The sequence below is a fragment of the Cavia porcellus genome, unplaced genomic scaffold (assembly GCF_034190915.1).
Source record: "Cavia porcellus strain 051 isolate PalLab524CR breed Dunkin Hartley unplaced genomic scaffold, mCavPor4.1 scaffold_3, whole genome shotgun sequence".
NCBI lineage: Eukaryota > Metazoa > Chordata > Mammalia > Rodentia > Caviidae > Cavia > Cavia porcellus.
The window spans coordinates 86,411,316-86,428,637 of record NW_026947486.1 but is presented as its reverse complement, the minus strand read 5'-3'; the positions used below and the strand labels follow the sequence as shown (position 1 = coordinate 86,428,637).

At 34.0% G+C, this 17,322-nt stretch overlaps 1 protein-coding gene across 8 annotated transcripts in view; it reads left to right on the top strand.

The window, feature by feature from the left end:
• Tenm1 (teneurin transmembrane protein 1) overlaps positions 1-17,322 on the top strand; it is a 757,085-nt gene that overhangs the window by 511,494 nt on the left and 228,269 nt on the right. The window lies entirely within an intron of this gene.

Here is a 17,322-nt window from a genome sequence, read left to right as displayed (position 1 = left end):
TGACAGGTTGGCTCTCAGGTAGAATGGCAGGAGGGAAGGGCCTGGATAAAGGAAAGCTGTTCATTTCATGGCTGTCAGGAAAAAGAGAGAGAAGATAAGAGCCAAGGAAGGGAAATGGACCCTTCAGGTCATGCTCCAAGAGATCCACCACTTTGGACCAAATCCCACCTCTCAGCAAGAGCTGTTGCTCTCATAATTTTCCAGACTTTTCAGAAGCCACACCTGTAAGTGAATGAGGCATTTGTAGGCATTCATGATCTAAACAATAACATCATGTCTTTCCCCCCTCAAAATTTAATGTTCATTTCTTTACACAAATCAGTTAAGCTCAGGTTTAAGTGTTCACAAAATCCTCACAGTTCAGCAATGCTAAAAACTCCGAGTCAGGGGCTGGGGATTTAGCTCAACGGCATAAGCGCCTGCCTTGCAAGCAGCCAGTCGTGAGTTCGATCCCTGGTACCGATAAAAACGAAAAAGACCAAAAAATAAATAAATAAATAAATAAATAAATAAATAAATAAATAAAATAAAATAAAAAAATAAAAAATAAAATAAAAACTCCGAGTCTGTAGTCTCCTCTGAAATTCAAGGCAAACTCACCTGTAAGCCTCTGTAAAATCAAAAAGAAAGTTAGGTAATGCAGATATAAAGTGATGCATCATAAATATTTCCATTCCAAAAGGAAGGAACAAGGTAACCAATAGTATCAAAGCAAGACCAAAATCCAGAAAAAAAAAACATTAAATCTAGTAACTCTTTGTCCAACACCCAAGGCAAAGATATGAACCCCAAAAGACTTAGGAAGCTGTGTCTCTGTGGTGCTGCAAGTTGTAGTCTTATTCCTTGGGGTCACTTTGCTCACCATCTGTGACTTTCCTTGGAAATTCCATGTTCCTCGATTTTCCAACTTCCTGGGATCTCCATTGCACTTTTGGTTCCACTATTACAGCTTCAAAATTGTAACCTCAGGCACACACTCCCTAGCCTCCTGGACATTATTCAGAAGTGTGAGTAGAAGACTCACTGACCCCAAAACTCTTGCATGCTGCATGCCTATGAAGCCAGCAGCATGGGAATGATGTCAAGATCTCCTGGCAGCTTAAACAGTAGTCTTGTTTCCTCGGATAATAGTTGTGGCCTCTGTGTACCTGAATGACTGAGCAGTATGAATATGAACCTGGTAAAGCAATTTTATGGTTGACTTTTCTGGAGCAGGGTGTGCTAGGGCTCTCTTCTCAAAGAACAGTCTTTTACTTTTGGACTTTTGAACCTGCAAAAGATATGTTTTGCTGATTCCTGAAATGTCCTCAAGGAATCTTTCTTATTATTCTGATGCAAAGGACTTTCTTCACTTGTTTATAATTCTAACCTTTTTACCAATTAAGATCTCCTTGAGTAAAGCTTTACAGGCCCCAAGTTTACATAAGCTTCCTTCCTGGTAAAATGCCAACTACAGAAGCCTTAGAATACTCTGAAATCATTAAGCTGTGCTATTTGCTTTTCATTTTCAGTGTAAATTGTGCCCATGCTGTAGATTTGTTCAATCTACAGGACACCTTGAAATTTCCTCCACCAAGGGGCTGGGGATTTAGCTCAGCGGCATAAGCACCTGCCTTGCAAACAGGCGGTCGTGTGTTCGATCCTCGGTACCGATAAAAATGAAAAAGACAAAAAAAAAAAAAAAAAAAAAAAGAAAGAAAGAAATTTCCTCCACCATATGAAGTAAGCTATTTCCCTTAATCTAAGTCTCTTTCAAAGCCTCAGAGCATGAACAAAATTTAGACAGATTTTCTGCCAAAGGATAACATATATGCCTTAGTGTCTTCCTTGCAGTGAAGTTCTTATTCTAAACTGAAACCTCCTAAACCTGATCATTACCATCTCCATTTTTATCAGTCTCCTGGTCTTCTGAGCTTTGACCATAATCTCCCATGAGGTTTGGCTCATAACAGTCTAGGGCTTCTCTAACTCACGTCTTCAAACCTTTCCAAACTCCTACAGACCATTTCCAAAGATTTATAAACTGTATGGAGAGGTAGCAGTCAACCACTTCACCAGTGCCATAATCATTTTCAGTCACTCTCTCACTGCTGGGACAAATATGAGGAGAGGTTTATTTTGGCTCGTTTTTACATGTCATGGTAAGTTAGATGTAAGGCAGAAAGAAATGATAGAAGGACCTAGGCAGAGGGAAGCTGCTCACACTCTGACAGCAAGGAAACACAGAGAGAAAAAAGCAAAGAAGCATGACATACTCTTCCATTTCAAATTCTCAATGACGTGCCTCTTCTGACCAGTCCCTACCTCTCAACAGAAAGTCAGTTACATCACTCTCATGAGTCAGTCGTCTTCCAAAACTCCCACTCTGAGTATATGATTTCTTTCATGGGACATTCTTGATCTAAACCATAGCAATAGTCCCCCGCTTATTGCAAGTAAACTTCGAATTTCCTAACATGATATCAAAGGTCAGCATAAACTATTCCAAATCTTTTTTCACTGGACAATCATCCACTTTTGCTTTCTTCATAAATTTTTCCCTCTGCTCACATAGTCTTTAAGGTCTCTTTACCACCAACACAACATAATTTCACCCTTTTTTCATGTTCTTCCTTGAGTATTAGATACTTTTACCTTTCCACCTAGAAAACACGAACCTACCCATCAAAACCAACTATAACTTGAGTTATTCCGTAAAACTTTGTCTAATCACATCAGTAAAGCTCCCTGAGATACATCCCATGTGTATTGCTAGAGATCATTAACAAAATTGTGACATAGTTATTTGTGCATGGTGCTTGTTTTTTCAAGTGATTTTTAAGCACTGAAAAGAATGAACCATTCTTTTTTCTTTGTGTCTTCAGATTATATGTTCATCAAGTGGATAAAATTTATGAAAGTTAACTCCTATAAATCTTACGCCTATGCATTTTGTTTAGGATGTAACATAACACATAATAAAACATAAGGCTCAGTGTTCTATTGGTACAAGAGAACTAGTTCATGATCTGAAGTATGTGATCTCACACTAAGGAAACAAGAAGATCCTTCTGTTGAAAGAATTAATTTTAACAGAAAACTTTATTATAATTCTAAACATACTTCCCTGAAATTTTATTGTCTTCACATAGAAATAATACGGATCAGAGATTACCTTTGAAAATTTCAGGCTATGATGAAAATGCTAAAGATAACCTAATAGTAAATGAAGTGCTAATTGTAAAATTCACTTTCTGTATATCTAATAAATGTACATGCATCAGGTGTGTGCTTGGCTTAGTGCTTGGTGCCAACCTTTCTATCACCCTAAGCAATCCTCCGTCACTAAAACAAATCAAATGATGAAAGAAAATTAACACCTCATGCTCTAGTTTTGAGCTTAAAAGTATACCCACAACTTCATGAATCCTAGTGGTAGGAAGTTGCATCACTGCAAGTGAGCCTTTAAAGATGACTGTGGGATGCTGATCTCTTCTTTCATGCTCTTTTTGCTTCCTGACCACCATGAGGTGTGCATCTTCCCTCACTGCACACTCAAAAGCAACAGAACTACTACTCACCCATGGCCTGAGACCTCACAACGGTGAACCAAAATAAGTCTGTCCTCTTTCTAAATTTCAGATGTTTATCACAATGACAAAAAGCTAACACAGTACCATAGACTAATAGAGCTGAAAAAAATGTCTAGCCTGATGCTTCTCAAATATGGTGGTATCTACTATAACTTCCTTAACATACCTGAAGATTCTAAAGCATCAGATAGAGAGAGGTTAGTTTGGCTGAAACTGTGACAATTGCTGATCTAGTCTTACCTCCTCACATTTTGTTCTTTTGCCCTTTATTGTACCCCTAATATGTCTCCATAAGAATTGGAGGCAATGTTATGTAGAGAAAGATGAAGTATGACTTCTATGGCTGGCAATATAAGTGTGAACAAACATAAAATATCTTACATTAAGTCCTTAAAGCTGTTAGGGGCATTTAATCAGGGCAGTATCTTTATCACATTTGTATTTTAGAAAAGTAACACTGGGAATAGCTTGTAGAAAAAGCAAAAAATGATGAAACTTTAATATAAAGGAATTTAACTGCTGATGAAAAGGACAGATATAGAATTTTTGGTTCTGATTTCTACATGGAAAGATTGCTTGAAGTATAACATTAATAACTGAGATATGAAATGTTCTTTTCTGTAAAAAAAAAGTTCAACTGTCTATTGTGTGTCACATGCTATATTTTTGGTATATATTAGTGAGGAAAACAGATTCCTGTACTAGTAGAGTTTTACTTTGTCAGACAAATAGAAGACAAACTAAGATGGTAAATAATAAACAAGAAATACATATTCTTAAAACATGAGGAAGATGAGAACCAGAGGTTCAATTACTGGTTGAAGGCCATAGACCTAGCTAGTATCAGACTTGCAAGTAGAAAGGAGGTCTGCTGATTCCTCTTGTCTGTAGTATACTTTTCAGCTGCTCAACATCATCCTTCCCAAAGGAGGAAAGAAGTTAGACAAAGAGAAAAGTCAGTGAAAAAACTCTACCTCACCAAAAAGGAGATGAAGGGCATCTCACAACAAGTATATAAATGGCAAGTTTTTGTTCAGGAATCCTGAACTAAAGCCATGTTCATCCATTCTGGACTTGACAGGAAAAGCTCACTAGAAGCATCTCTTGCTCACAAAAGCAAAAGGGTAAACAGCGCTGTTCACAAACTCAGCAGCCTCTCAGATAAATATATTCCTAATAAAACTACTGAATTGAAAATAGAGAAAGAAAATGCCTTCCAGGTCTCCAATGACACAGTGGGAACAGTCTTTATGTGATTTTTAAACTCCAAAAAGGTTGATCCTGCAGTGCATATTTAACCATTGAGATGATCCCACCGCATAAGACTTTTAATTGAGTGCACTCAGTGCAGAAGCAGTTTAACATAGGATTCTTAAAATTGATCATGTTATTTTCAAAGGTGGATATACTCTTTGATATACTCTTTGTAATTGGCCATTTTCTTTCTCTCAGCACATGAAGCTTAACTTTGAGTATGCTATCTGTGCTTCTTTATTGCCAAGAGGAGTGCCATGAATGTTTTACTGATTTTCAGTCTGGTTTCCTATGTACTGTACCTTGAGTATTGTTAGCATCCCTCAGTTTCTACTTGATAAAGACTCCCTTAACCTGATAGTGTCAAGGAACATGACAAAAGTTAACTCATTTAACTTTAAATATACCTCAAGAGTAATAAAAACAAACCTGCTATATCATGTTTTAGATTTGAATATACCACAGGTCAAATCATGCTTCCTTAAAACGTAACTCTTTGATGTAAAATCTCAGTAATACAGTTAGCCTGTTAAAAAAAAAGTACTGGCCCTAGCACCTGAGACCAGCCTTATAAAATGCATCTACTATATTTCTTTCAATAAATCTTTTCTTTTTCTCATAGTCCTTGAAGGGAGAGAAATAAAATTAAAATTTAAGAATTTGAACTCTTCTCTTCTTGATGAGAATTCCTCTGAGACACTCCCACTCCTGTTTCTTGTAAAGAACAGCCAATCATGGAAGGAATGCATTTCCTCTGAGAACAAAACTCTTGTCATTTCTCTTGCACAATCCTTTCTTGTTATAGTGTGTATTAGGAATGGATTAATCAGCCAAAGACATATGGAATTTTAGGCTCTGAGGTGCTTTGAAACACACTATATGTGACAAAATAAAAATCATATGAAGCCCTATCTCCATGAATGCTATCCATGAAAGATCATTTTCTTAAATTGTTTGAAGGTTTTGCTATAAAGATACTAGCTTGTTTGGTTTGTTTGTTCATTTTGTCTTTTTTTGAGACAAGGTCTCACTATGTGGTTCAGGGTGGCCTTGAGCTCACTTTGTAGCCCAGGCTGGTCTCGAACTTGCAACCAATCTGCCTGCCTCAGCCTCCTAAGTGCTGGAATTTCAAAGACATTTGTTTTTATGTCATCCTATAAGTATGTCCATTTTGATCATGAGAAAAATGACAATATGATGTGTGTGTCTGTGTTTGTGACACGAAAGAATTTACAGCAGATTAAATTTGAGTAACTCACTCAAATTTTTACTATTTGTGAAATAGTAGATTAGCCAAAAGACCCTTTCCAACTCTGAAATCTATGAATCCTGATTCTGTATATTGGACTATTCATGCTAATTCTGAAAGGCTCATAGATACAGTTCATAAACTCTCTGAACTATAATGCTTCCATTGAGAAAATATTCACTGAAAAGAGCTGTGTTGTTATTATAAGGACATCCCTACTCTGATAGACAGAATGTGTTGAGAATTTGCCTCTGTAAATGTGAATACACATGCACAAACATAAACGTGTGTGTGTGTGTGTGTGTGTGTGTATATATATATCTTCATTATAATAATATCTCATTACATTTAAGTGCTCCTCAATGGATGGTGATATGCAACTACTAATAAAAGAGATAATTAGAGGAGGAAGTTGTAAGAAGGTCATGTAATTACTGTTGCTAGGGAAATTTTCCTTGGTTATACAAATGTCACATGCTTTAAGAACATTGTTAACGTCCCTTTTTTTGAAAGTGACAGTAATCAAAAGATTTTTATCTGATTCTCCATGTCTAGCATCACTTTGTCCTACAATTTTCTGGAGTTGATTAGGCCTTTTAGAATGACTCATGCATCTATAGTATTTATCCCCTTCACATATCGGAGTTATAGCAGAATCATATATTTAATTTGACAAAAAAAAAACTTTTTTGTTTAAAGTATAATGCACATTTTATTGGAATGATTTTATAGCCATTGATCATGTCTCTGACAGAAAAAAAAATCCATTCACATGCAAGGTAACCAGAATTTACCATCTTCAATAAAACAATCAGAAGTGCAACCATGTAAGGAACCTAGAGTTGTGAGTACTTTTCCCTCTGTAGTTTTGCACATATGAATAATTCCCAGAAGTAATTTTTTCTGTTATTTAGCAACAGTATTAGTATGTCACAATGCTATAGACACCCTGAACTTAAATAAAAGCTCAGACATAGACAAGTAGTCACTGAAACACAATGTGGGTGGGAGTATTAGAGTATTTTTAGTGCAAAAAGACAAAAGGTTTATGTTTAATTCATACATAGACTTAATTAAATTTAACTTGACATTGTACTCAAATTTACTTTAGAACAACTCTTTTCCTACTCAGTAAAACATAAAAGATAAACTAAAGTGACTCTGATTTAATTAATTATGTAAAAGAAACTTTAACTTAAAGCATGGTTACTATGCTATTAAAATAAACGTGAAGTCAAAACATTAGCTCTAGATTATTGAAATAAGTGAAATTCATTGGTGATACTTGATAATTGCAAATAGAGATTAATTGTGAAAATCTGAATATGCACAAGTATCTTTGAAAAAGGAAAGGAAGAAGGGAAAAGAAAAAATGATAGAAAATGGTTAACATGGAAATAAAGCTTTGTAAATACGGAGGGAAAGAGGTTGAAAAGAGCGAGGGAATTGGGAAAAAACAAATCCAAAATATATCATATACAGATACAAATTCCCTATGATTAATATGATCATTATCTATATCTAAGATATATCAATAAATAATTTTTTTTAAAAAAAAGCATCAGGCTGGGAATTTAGCTCAGTGGCACAAGTGCCTGCCTGTAAAGTGCTAGGTCATGAATTTGATCCCTGGTACCAAAAAAAAGTATCTTTGGTAGGTAGACAAAAAAAATCACACTATTATAATGATTTCCTAGCAATGCATTCTACTCAGACATGGATTGTCACCCTCAACATTTTTTTGGATTAAGTGAAAATAGAAATTGAATCGGAAAATATTCTCAGAATTTGAGTTGTTTTTCTCAAAGAAGCTCTCTACCGTGCTGCCTATCAATCCGCCATCATCCCAGGATCCCCAAGGTTTCGTTTTTTATATATAAAAGAGCTCATTTGATACCCCAAGATTTCATATATCGTGAGATGATTTAAAGCACATCAAATATATAATGTTTTCAAAAAGACATCTTCTACATTTTGTTCTGAGACACTAAAAGCCAAACCTGTTATGCCATCATTAGTAGGCAGGAAAGCAAAATTACAATGAAATTTTTGACAATTTGACAAGTTTTAAGTAAGAGGTAAATTTTCAGATCCCTCTATAAATCTGAGTCAACTCTACTGACTATTTCAAGGTATTAAAGCTTTAAAATAGATTTCAAACCACGAAAATATTTAATTAAGATGGAACTGTGAAGTAAGAAAATGTAACCTTATGTACTAGGATGCATACTTATTTATGTGTTAAAGTTCAGAATAACAAGGAATGATTTGCACAAACAAGAATACAACAGAAAAGCAGATTTTGTATCTCAGTGTTAAATGCCCTTCATTTACTCAAACTCTTTCGTGAATTCTGTGTTCACTTGCTATCTGACATTTTTCTCAATTCATGATTAGCTACATGAAGTGGCAATAGACCCAAAAAGGATATTTCTGAAGGTGTATTTTCCCTAAGAGTGAGATCCTATGGAGAGGCCACCTAGTTGACAACCTTCGGTATGTCCATAACAGTCTTCTAAAAAAAAGGAGGAGGTGGAAAGCTCTGTGGTGGCAGTTTTTGAGACAAATGGAAAGAAGCCAAGATTCAGAGGTGTAAAATCAATGCAGATGATGTGGGGATAGGTTGGAGTAAGTTGTCCCAACCTTGTTTGCCAAAATCAGATGATTGTAGATATAGACAAGACCAACATGCCCCTCTCAAAGTAGGCTGAATGATATTATTCCTATCATAAAAATATCCTACATTTATGTGAAGATTGTTGTAATTTATTCTCCAAATACTTACAGACTCATTTCCTTCATTTCATCATTATAGCCTTATTACAGGGTCATTAATAGAATTGGAAGTACATATTGAGCTTTGGTGATACAAAAATACACATAGGATTGCTCCGGACATTTGATTTACATACTTACTCCTCTGAATCATTCACAAGAAGGACAGGAATGATATAAAGTGGAGAGATTAGTTCTTTAGTAAAACTAAGTGCAATAAATTTTCACTTAGAAGCCTGATAAGGTCAAGTTCATAAAGACTGAATGCATACTTGAGTGCACCATAAAGAATGTGGCCTGTGCTGTTGCTATCGCATATCCAAAAACAAAATATCTTCCATTAATAAATCTTTTCTAGCCAATATATTTTTCTTACTGTAATAAGCCCTGAGATATAAGTAAGGTCGGATTTTTTTTTTCATTTTACAATAAAAGAACTAATACACTGTGAGAGGCAGGGAAGTTCCTTTATCATGAATGTTTCAGACTTGAAGTCAGAAGACCTTTATTGAAGATCAGTGGGAATTAATTTTTATCCTGTTTGGGACTTACTAAGCTTGAGGACTCATGTCTTTCATAAATTACAGAAATATTTCAATTTTTATAAATTGGAATCCTTTCCCTCGTTCAGTATTATCCTTTTTTGGGAATTCCCTTCAATCATTTCACTCCAAGTCTTTTCCTTCTTTTCTTCTCTTTTACTTTTTTAAACTTATTTGGGTTACTTTACAAATAATTTCTCCATATGACTCATCTAGTGCACTAGACCTCTCATTAGTTGTGATGATTGTGTTTTTAATTTTTCTATGGAATACTTAGCTTTAGTAATTACTTGTTTGTTTTTAAAGTATTCGCTTGGGTTTTTAAAAATTATGCTCATTATTTTGTGTAATATTTGGTTCCTTAATCCTGTTTTTGGTTATTTTTCTTTCAAATGCACTAGATACGGTTATTTTATACACTGTAGCTATAATATAGCACAGAAAGTATTTGTGACTCTGGGTCTATGGTTTGTTATTTCTCCCAACCTGTGGGAAAGTATTCCTTTCTTCTTTGTTTTTCATTGTGAACTCAAATAGCTTGAAATTCTACATCTTTGTGAAGAAAATAATTCCTCTGAGAAAGATTTACATTTGTTTCTAGCAGAAAATTGCCTCTGATTTTAAAAAAAATTAGGGTAAACTTTAAATAAAAATCTCAGGCTACAGTTTGTGAAAGCAAGCAAAAAAGTATAAATTCGAACCCCATACCCACAGTGACAACACTGGCAAATGGCATGAAATCTCACGAGAGGTTTATTATTTAAATATCCTCATAGACCCAAACCTGAGAAAGACAATTTTCTTCTGTTCTGTCTCTTCATATCACATTTTCTTCTAGATTGTTCTCAACATATTTTCTTGAACCTGCTGAGCCTCCAAGTTTAGCTAAACATCTCTTACCCACTTCAACCCTCATCAAAACCTCCGCAGATCAGATGGCCCTAAATGTACTGGCAGAGCTTTCACTAAACCATATAAGTTGGACACATCAATCACCATGGGTCACAGCTTACACATCTTTGAAACGTGCTTTTAAGCTAAATTTACATTTCACTTTATTTTTAGTAATTAGAATTTGTTTTACTCTAAGTAAAGAAGAAAATTTTGTTATGTTCTACTTAAATCAAGATGTTGTTAACAAACCTAGAACAGCCCGTTCAATGGTAGCAAAACTGTTTTGTTAGTGTACATTCTGAGAAGCATTTTTAAAATATAGGTTTGAAACCGCAGTAGTTGAAGTAGTGAAGTTAACAATGAAGTCAAGAGTGTGTGATTTAAAAATCAAAGTAAGCCTCCCACACTTTTCCGCTAGGCTCATTCTTTTTTAAAATTAAATTCTGTGTGTCGCACACTGAAAATCGAAGCACTTGAAGTACTGTTGTCTACTTTCCTTTTGAATAGTCTTTCTTTGTTCATTTCTTCTTTGACAGACGTATTGGCACAATCTTGGAATATTGGTAGTAGCTGAGATTTTTAAACATCACTTAGCTTTGCCTCCTACATTTGTAAATGAGGAAACTGACTTCTCAAAACTTTGAATGACTTGTGAATAGTCATACAGCTCATGACACATAGTGTATATGAAAAACAAGTCTTGTGATTTCTGTTTTTTTAAGTTGATTTCCCCAGATATTTTGTCATCTCAACAGAAAACTGACTAGTACAAATTACTCATCTCAAGTATTTGTTATAGTCATGAAAAGCTGAATAACACTTCTGCCCTTAAACAATGACTGACTTATTTCCTTTACTTTCTTTTAACTTTTTAATTTTTATTAGTACATGTTTGTAGTACATTATGATTATATTCCTTATAAGAAGTTGGTACATGTACATAGCACATCTTAATTCCTTTTTCATTCCATCCCAATATTTGTCCAATATACCACTGAGAGAACTTTATTCAAATTCAACGGATGTTACTTTTTCATTATCAACACTTCCACTGAGTATCTGGAAAGCTAGGAGTATATCCAAGACAGGATCCCAAGATCTTTTCCTTAGCAATCAGAATGTTTTAAAAGTTATCAGAGATTCACTATAACTTGGTCATGTGAAAACTCATAGTTGTAAGTAAACCTGAGAAATGTATTCTTTATTTAAGGAAGATGTATGGACAGTTAAAGAACATCTGATTTCACTCTAGCTTTTAAACTCTCCAAAACCTACACGAAACAACAGTGTAATCACTGTGATTTCAAGATAAAGGCAAGTGGAAATAAAGTTTTTATTTTCATTTAAATCAGTGAAATGTCTCCTAAAATTATTCCTCAAGACTTGAACAAAAATTAAAAAATAAAATATTCCTTTATTAATTTGTCTAGAAATCACCATTTAAAATGCTATTTTGGGTATATAAAATTAAATAACATATCTTTAAAAATTAATTCTGTCACTATTTGTTTTACATTCTAATGTAGCTGTTAGAAAACTTTAAATATATAGCATATGTGATTCATAGTTGAGATACACAATATACTTCTATTGGACAGCACTGAATTAGCATTTGCCAGTATTAATTTTAACCTGGGAAAGATGACCAAATATATTTCTAAATTAAATTGGATTTTAATTTAATTGACCAGATATCTTTTTTGGCAATAATCAGACATTAGAAGTAATCATTAAATCCACTTACAGCTTATAACAATAAAATTATATCAAGGAAGTGTAAAAGAATCCATATATTTATATTTCTTAACACAAGCATCAAATCAATAATACTCAGAGTTCTGCCCAAGATGATAAAAATACAAATGTGAGACAATAATAGGGAAATTAAATTCCTACCATTTGCCTTTTTCAGGTATAGAATAATAAGCCAAATAAGCTCTGGATTTCTATGTCTCTAGAAGGAAAATAGCATATGCTTTCAATAAAATGTATAACAAAGTAGTAAGTTTGCAACTCAAATGCAGTTTGTATGTCATAAAAGGAGATCGACACACTCTAGACAGACAAGAAAACTTATAGAGATAATAACAATATATGAACCGGCAAGAATTATAACTCAACCTTCAGGAGAGTCCTTGGGTGGTTCTCAGGCCATGAAATATTCCTTAGACACTTTATTTAGCTTGAGTATTAAAAAAATCAAGTGGGCTTTACAAGGAAGAATTACTAAGGACACAGAGGCAGCTCAAGATCACCGAGTTGTCAGCTGGCATCTGAGCTAGTATGACCTTCTTCTCCAAATTCATGCCTTGTATAAATTGCTACAGTTCCTGGCCTTTATGTAGAATGCAACAATCAACCTCATCTGCCTCAACACTATAGAAGATCTCAGTTTTTACTTAAACATGGGCTTTTTCAAGGTGGACTTGACTTGGAGATATAGCAAATTCTGCTCTTGAAACATGATTAACATATGGGTCAGAAAAGAGATAAATTTAAAAGACAACTTTAAAATGACCATGTATTTAAGCAAACTGTGTAATTGATAGGAGATATACAAAGGTAAGCAAACTATTTCCAGAATTTTAGGGAACTGAATCAGGACCAGAAAGGAAATAGTACATTTGCATAAGTCAGGCATTCAAAAGCAGTCTACCTTACATCTACAAAGTTTTAAAGTTTTTATTTATTTGAGAAGTGGAGAGGGGAAGAGGGAAAACATTCATATATGGGAAAATACCTGCTAAAAACTGAATCTCATGAGTACCTAAAAGCAATCAGAAAAAAAAAAAGAAGTAATCAGAAAATGCAATGTAATAACAGAATGTTCACCTGTGAAATCCTAACCTAGGATACATCAGAAAAACCTTAGTCATCAAGGAAAATTTTGTCCAAGTCTCAGAAATCTTTTTAATCTAAATAAATATGCTCGATGAAATTATTTTGTAATATTATCTGCAGAATCTTCTACCAGTATTTAACTAGCTTATGCCAATCTAGCCAGCAAAATCCTCTGGATGTTGAGTTTGTAGATCTCTATTTCTGGGAGTAAATTAAACTGGCATTTTCAGGCCCACATTCTTTAAACTGTGATAAGGCTTATTTTTATTTTAAATAATTTTAACTGATGAACACAAATTGTGTATATCTATGGTATACAACATGATGTTTTGACATATAAATGCATTGTGGAATGGACAAACCAAACTATTTTACATATATATATATATATATATATATATATATATATATATTTTTTTTTTTTTTTCATCAGTACCAGGGATGGAACTCATGTCTGCGAAGGCAGGTGCTTATGCCACTGAGCTAAATCCTCAGCCCCCACATGTATATTTTTTAATGGTGAGAAACTTAACATCAACTTTCTTAATAATTCCAAATTATACAACAAGTTAATAACTAGTTGTTATTAACTGTAGTCAGTAATACAGGACAAATTTCTTGAACCTATTATGTCTTCTAAATGGTTATAGTGACAATACTGTTACATTTATTGAGCAGTTAATATACATGCTTTAATCTTTATGACAAATTCTCATATCAAATTTATTGCCAATATAACTTTTTCTGCAAAATACCATAAAGAATTGCAAAATATTCTGTAGTGGTATGGAAAAAGAAGAAATACTAAAGGTATTGGCTTCCATTCAAAACTTCACAAAGCACATTTTCATAACATAAGCTCTTAACAAGCCTTACATAGGTAAATCTTTCTACCAGAGATTCCCACAAGTTTTTGATCAGGAACCCTACTTGGTTGCCTCATAATTGTTCATATCTTAAGGAGATAGTAGTGTCTGCTATAGTATACATTGGGGAAAGATGCTGTGACAAAATACCTTTACGTTTTGAATCAGTAAATAAAAACTTAGAGATAGTCAGCTGCCTTAAATCACATAGACGTAGAGCTTTTGAAGCTAAGTTTATTTAAGGACAAAGTCCAAACCTATCATAAATTGTAATGGCTCATATAATAGTCATCATGTTGCCAACTAGCTGTTATGTTCAAAGTGCTTCATGTATATTGTCTGTCATCCATATAACTCCTGCAGTAAGAGTATCATTGTCACTGTTTTATAAATAAAGCAACTAAGACTCCATTACATACGTTAGCTTAGCAAGGTCTTGTCAAGGAAGCTTATCCATGACTCTTAACAGTGATATGGCACTGGTTGCTTCTGGTAATACATTCTCAAGAATATTTCCTAACATGTCTGCAAAATGGATGCAATATGCATAAAACTCCTAGCATATAATAGTTACTGAATAAAGAGTACATGTTACACAAACAGTTATGAGATTAATTGAGCCAATGTATTTTAAAGTAAGTACATAGTGAGACTTAACATAAGAAGTACGGTTCATGAATGTATTCATTCCCTCCCTCTTAAGCAGGTATGAATCTCATATCAATCAAGATTTCAGGCATTGTTTAAAAAGGCAACTGAGAGGCAGAGAGTAACAAGCAGGCAAATGAACTCTTTGTTCCATAAGAGATGACATAATTTCAGGAAAGGTCATTTCTTCATATTCATTCAAAAATATTCAACCTGGTGTAATGCAAAGAACAGAGTTATAGAGGGAGACAGACTTCAGTCTTATGCCATCCTCACCTCTAATTAGCTGCACGCCCTTAGGCAATTCATTTAACCTGTCTGAGCCACCAGGATCCTTCTCTGCACAGAAATAACACTGCTTTGTAAGAACGAGGCCAAGATCAAGTTAGAAAATATATGTGGAGATTCTAGACCTAAACCTAGCACTCACTGATGATAGCTTTGACCCTTAGGCTTTCCCATTCTACCTTCTAGACCAGCACTCCTTAACACAAAAGAAATCTGTCAATGAATGATCATCAGCCTGGTCCCAGAAATGTGCCTGGTGCCCTCTGCAACTTTAAGGAAGATCTGGGGTAAAAATTGATGGTAATTACAGTCTTTTAAGTCTAAATTACAAAGTATCCTCAGTTGCTTTGAGACTGACATGTATTACTGTGAATATCCTGAGAAACTAAAGTAATCAAAAATGTTATTAAAATGATGAGGAAGGAAGGTTTCCCAACTTTGTTAGCTAACTTATATCTATTAAACGGATATAACTAGGTGAAAAATCTTGGGATAAAATTTGAATATAGCTATTTTCCCCGCAGTTTTCAAGCAGGCTAAATATAAATTGTGTGCATCTCTAGTGCAAATATATAGACATGGTACCGACTACAGTTGAGGGAGCATTTCCTTATTCTAGAATGAGATTAGTAAAATAATTGACAGGACACACTCTAATGACTGCCTGTATAGAAGTGCAAGTAACATTTAATCTCTAAGCACATATTTAAACCAGAAGGATACACATTCTTATGCAAACACACTATAGTAATCACATGAATACAGAATTACATACACTCAAACCAACTCATGCACACGCTGTTAAATAGTCATCTACACACATATTCTCAGAATCTGGCGCATTCACCATTCACACTGTCACATAATTGCATATTTAACTGCATAATTTTACACCCATGCACGTACTCATACATTTGTCCACACGCCCATGCATATTTGCGCACGAAATCCCACACTCACTCATTTTTGTATATATAAGAGATATTATCATGTTCACTTAAAAGATATTATCATTATATAAAGAGAAAATTATTTTATAATAATCTAAGCTCACTTTATATGCCTATTGAACATTTAAGTTTTTATTTGTTTAGTTATATTAAATTCTATCTCAGAGGAGACAAGGGATTACATTCTTATCCTTTTAAAAGTTAACTTTCATTCTATCTTGAAATACAGAATGTCTTTAAAAGTGAAGTGCTTTGGGAAAAATGTAAAATTTTGTAATAGTTGTAAATTGGTATGTGCACCGTAGAGTAATTTAAAATCATTAGAATGATGCATTTTTAAAGTAAGTGCTTTGCTAAAAGATGAGTGAAGCAATAACAGTGTATTAATGGAGCTTGAGACATCTTAAATTGATTTTGAAATTAAACATCAAACATCGCAACTTGAAAAAAATAATTAGGTAAACCATTATATAGCAATCAAAAAGAAAAAAGCTCTTGAAATCTAGGAAATTACAAATTAAGGGTGTCAGTCATCCTGATTTGGAAAGGGCAAGGACTGTCAATGAAAAGAAAACATACGCTACTTAAAATATTCTTGAAAACAAATTGTGTCCAAGAATTGCTACTCTGTTTTGTTTCCCAAATTAGGTCTTTCTTTTGCTCATGTTGCATATCAGTGTGAGAGCTTCACTCCTCCCTGAGTTTGAAAACCTTTTATCATTTGATGTGACCTTGGGGGCTCTGTATAAAGGAAGCTTAGACGCTAAGCCAGAGGAAATGTTTGGGCTGCTCGTCTCCTACTCTTTCCCCATCTCTTAATATTACATTGAACTGGAGATTTTTGATATTCAACTTATAAATGTGCTTTTATTCATACTCTTCAACCTAATATTTTAGTTTAACTAGATTTACGAGGAAAGGGAGTTGTACTTACCTGGGAACTGGTTCTGATCTCAGCAGTACAGTGAAAAATGATCAAATGATAGTTTATGAGGCATGTAGCTATTTATTAAACTAATATTAGTTCATTCATTTTAAAGAGGGTCATAATCCCAACCTGACACACATAACCCAAATGTTAGTAAGATAAAATAAAGCATCAGCTATGATTATAATCCCAACCTGACACACATAACCCAAATGTTAGTAAGATAAAATAAAACATCAGCTATGATTATAAATACTCCAAGATACAATGCAAGTAAACTTAGGTACCTCTTCTACTGGTTGAATCTTTCACTTATTCAGACTATTCTCAGCTGTAAACTGGATTGCATAAAGGGTTTCTCCTTTTTAAATATCAGGCCCAGATACTTAAATACCTAAAATATCTTCATGCTAAAAACATTCATCTCCAACTGTCCATGCATTAGAAGGATTTATGAAATATATTTCAATATTCTTTGGCTTTCTGTACTGTACATATTGAACTCAGTGTCCATG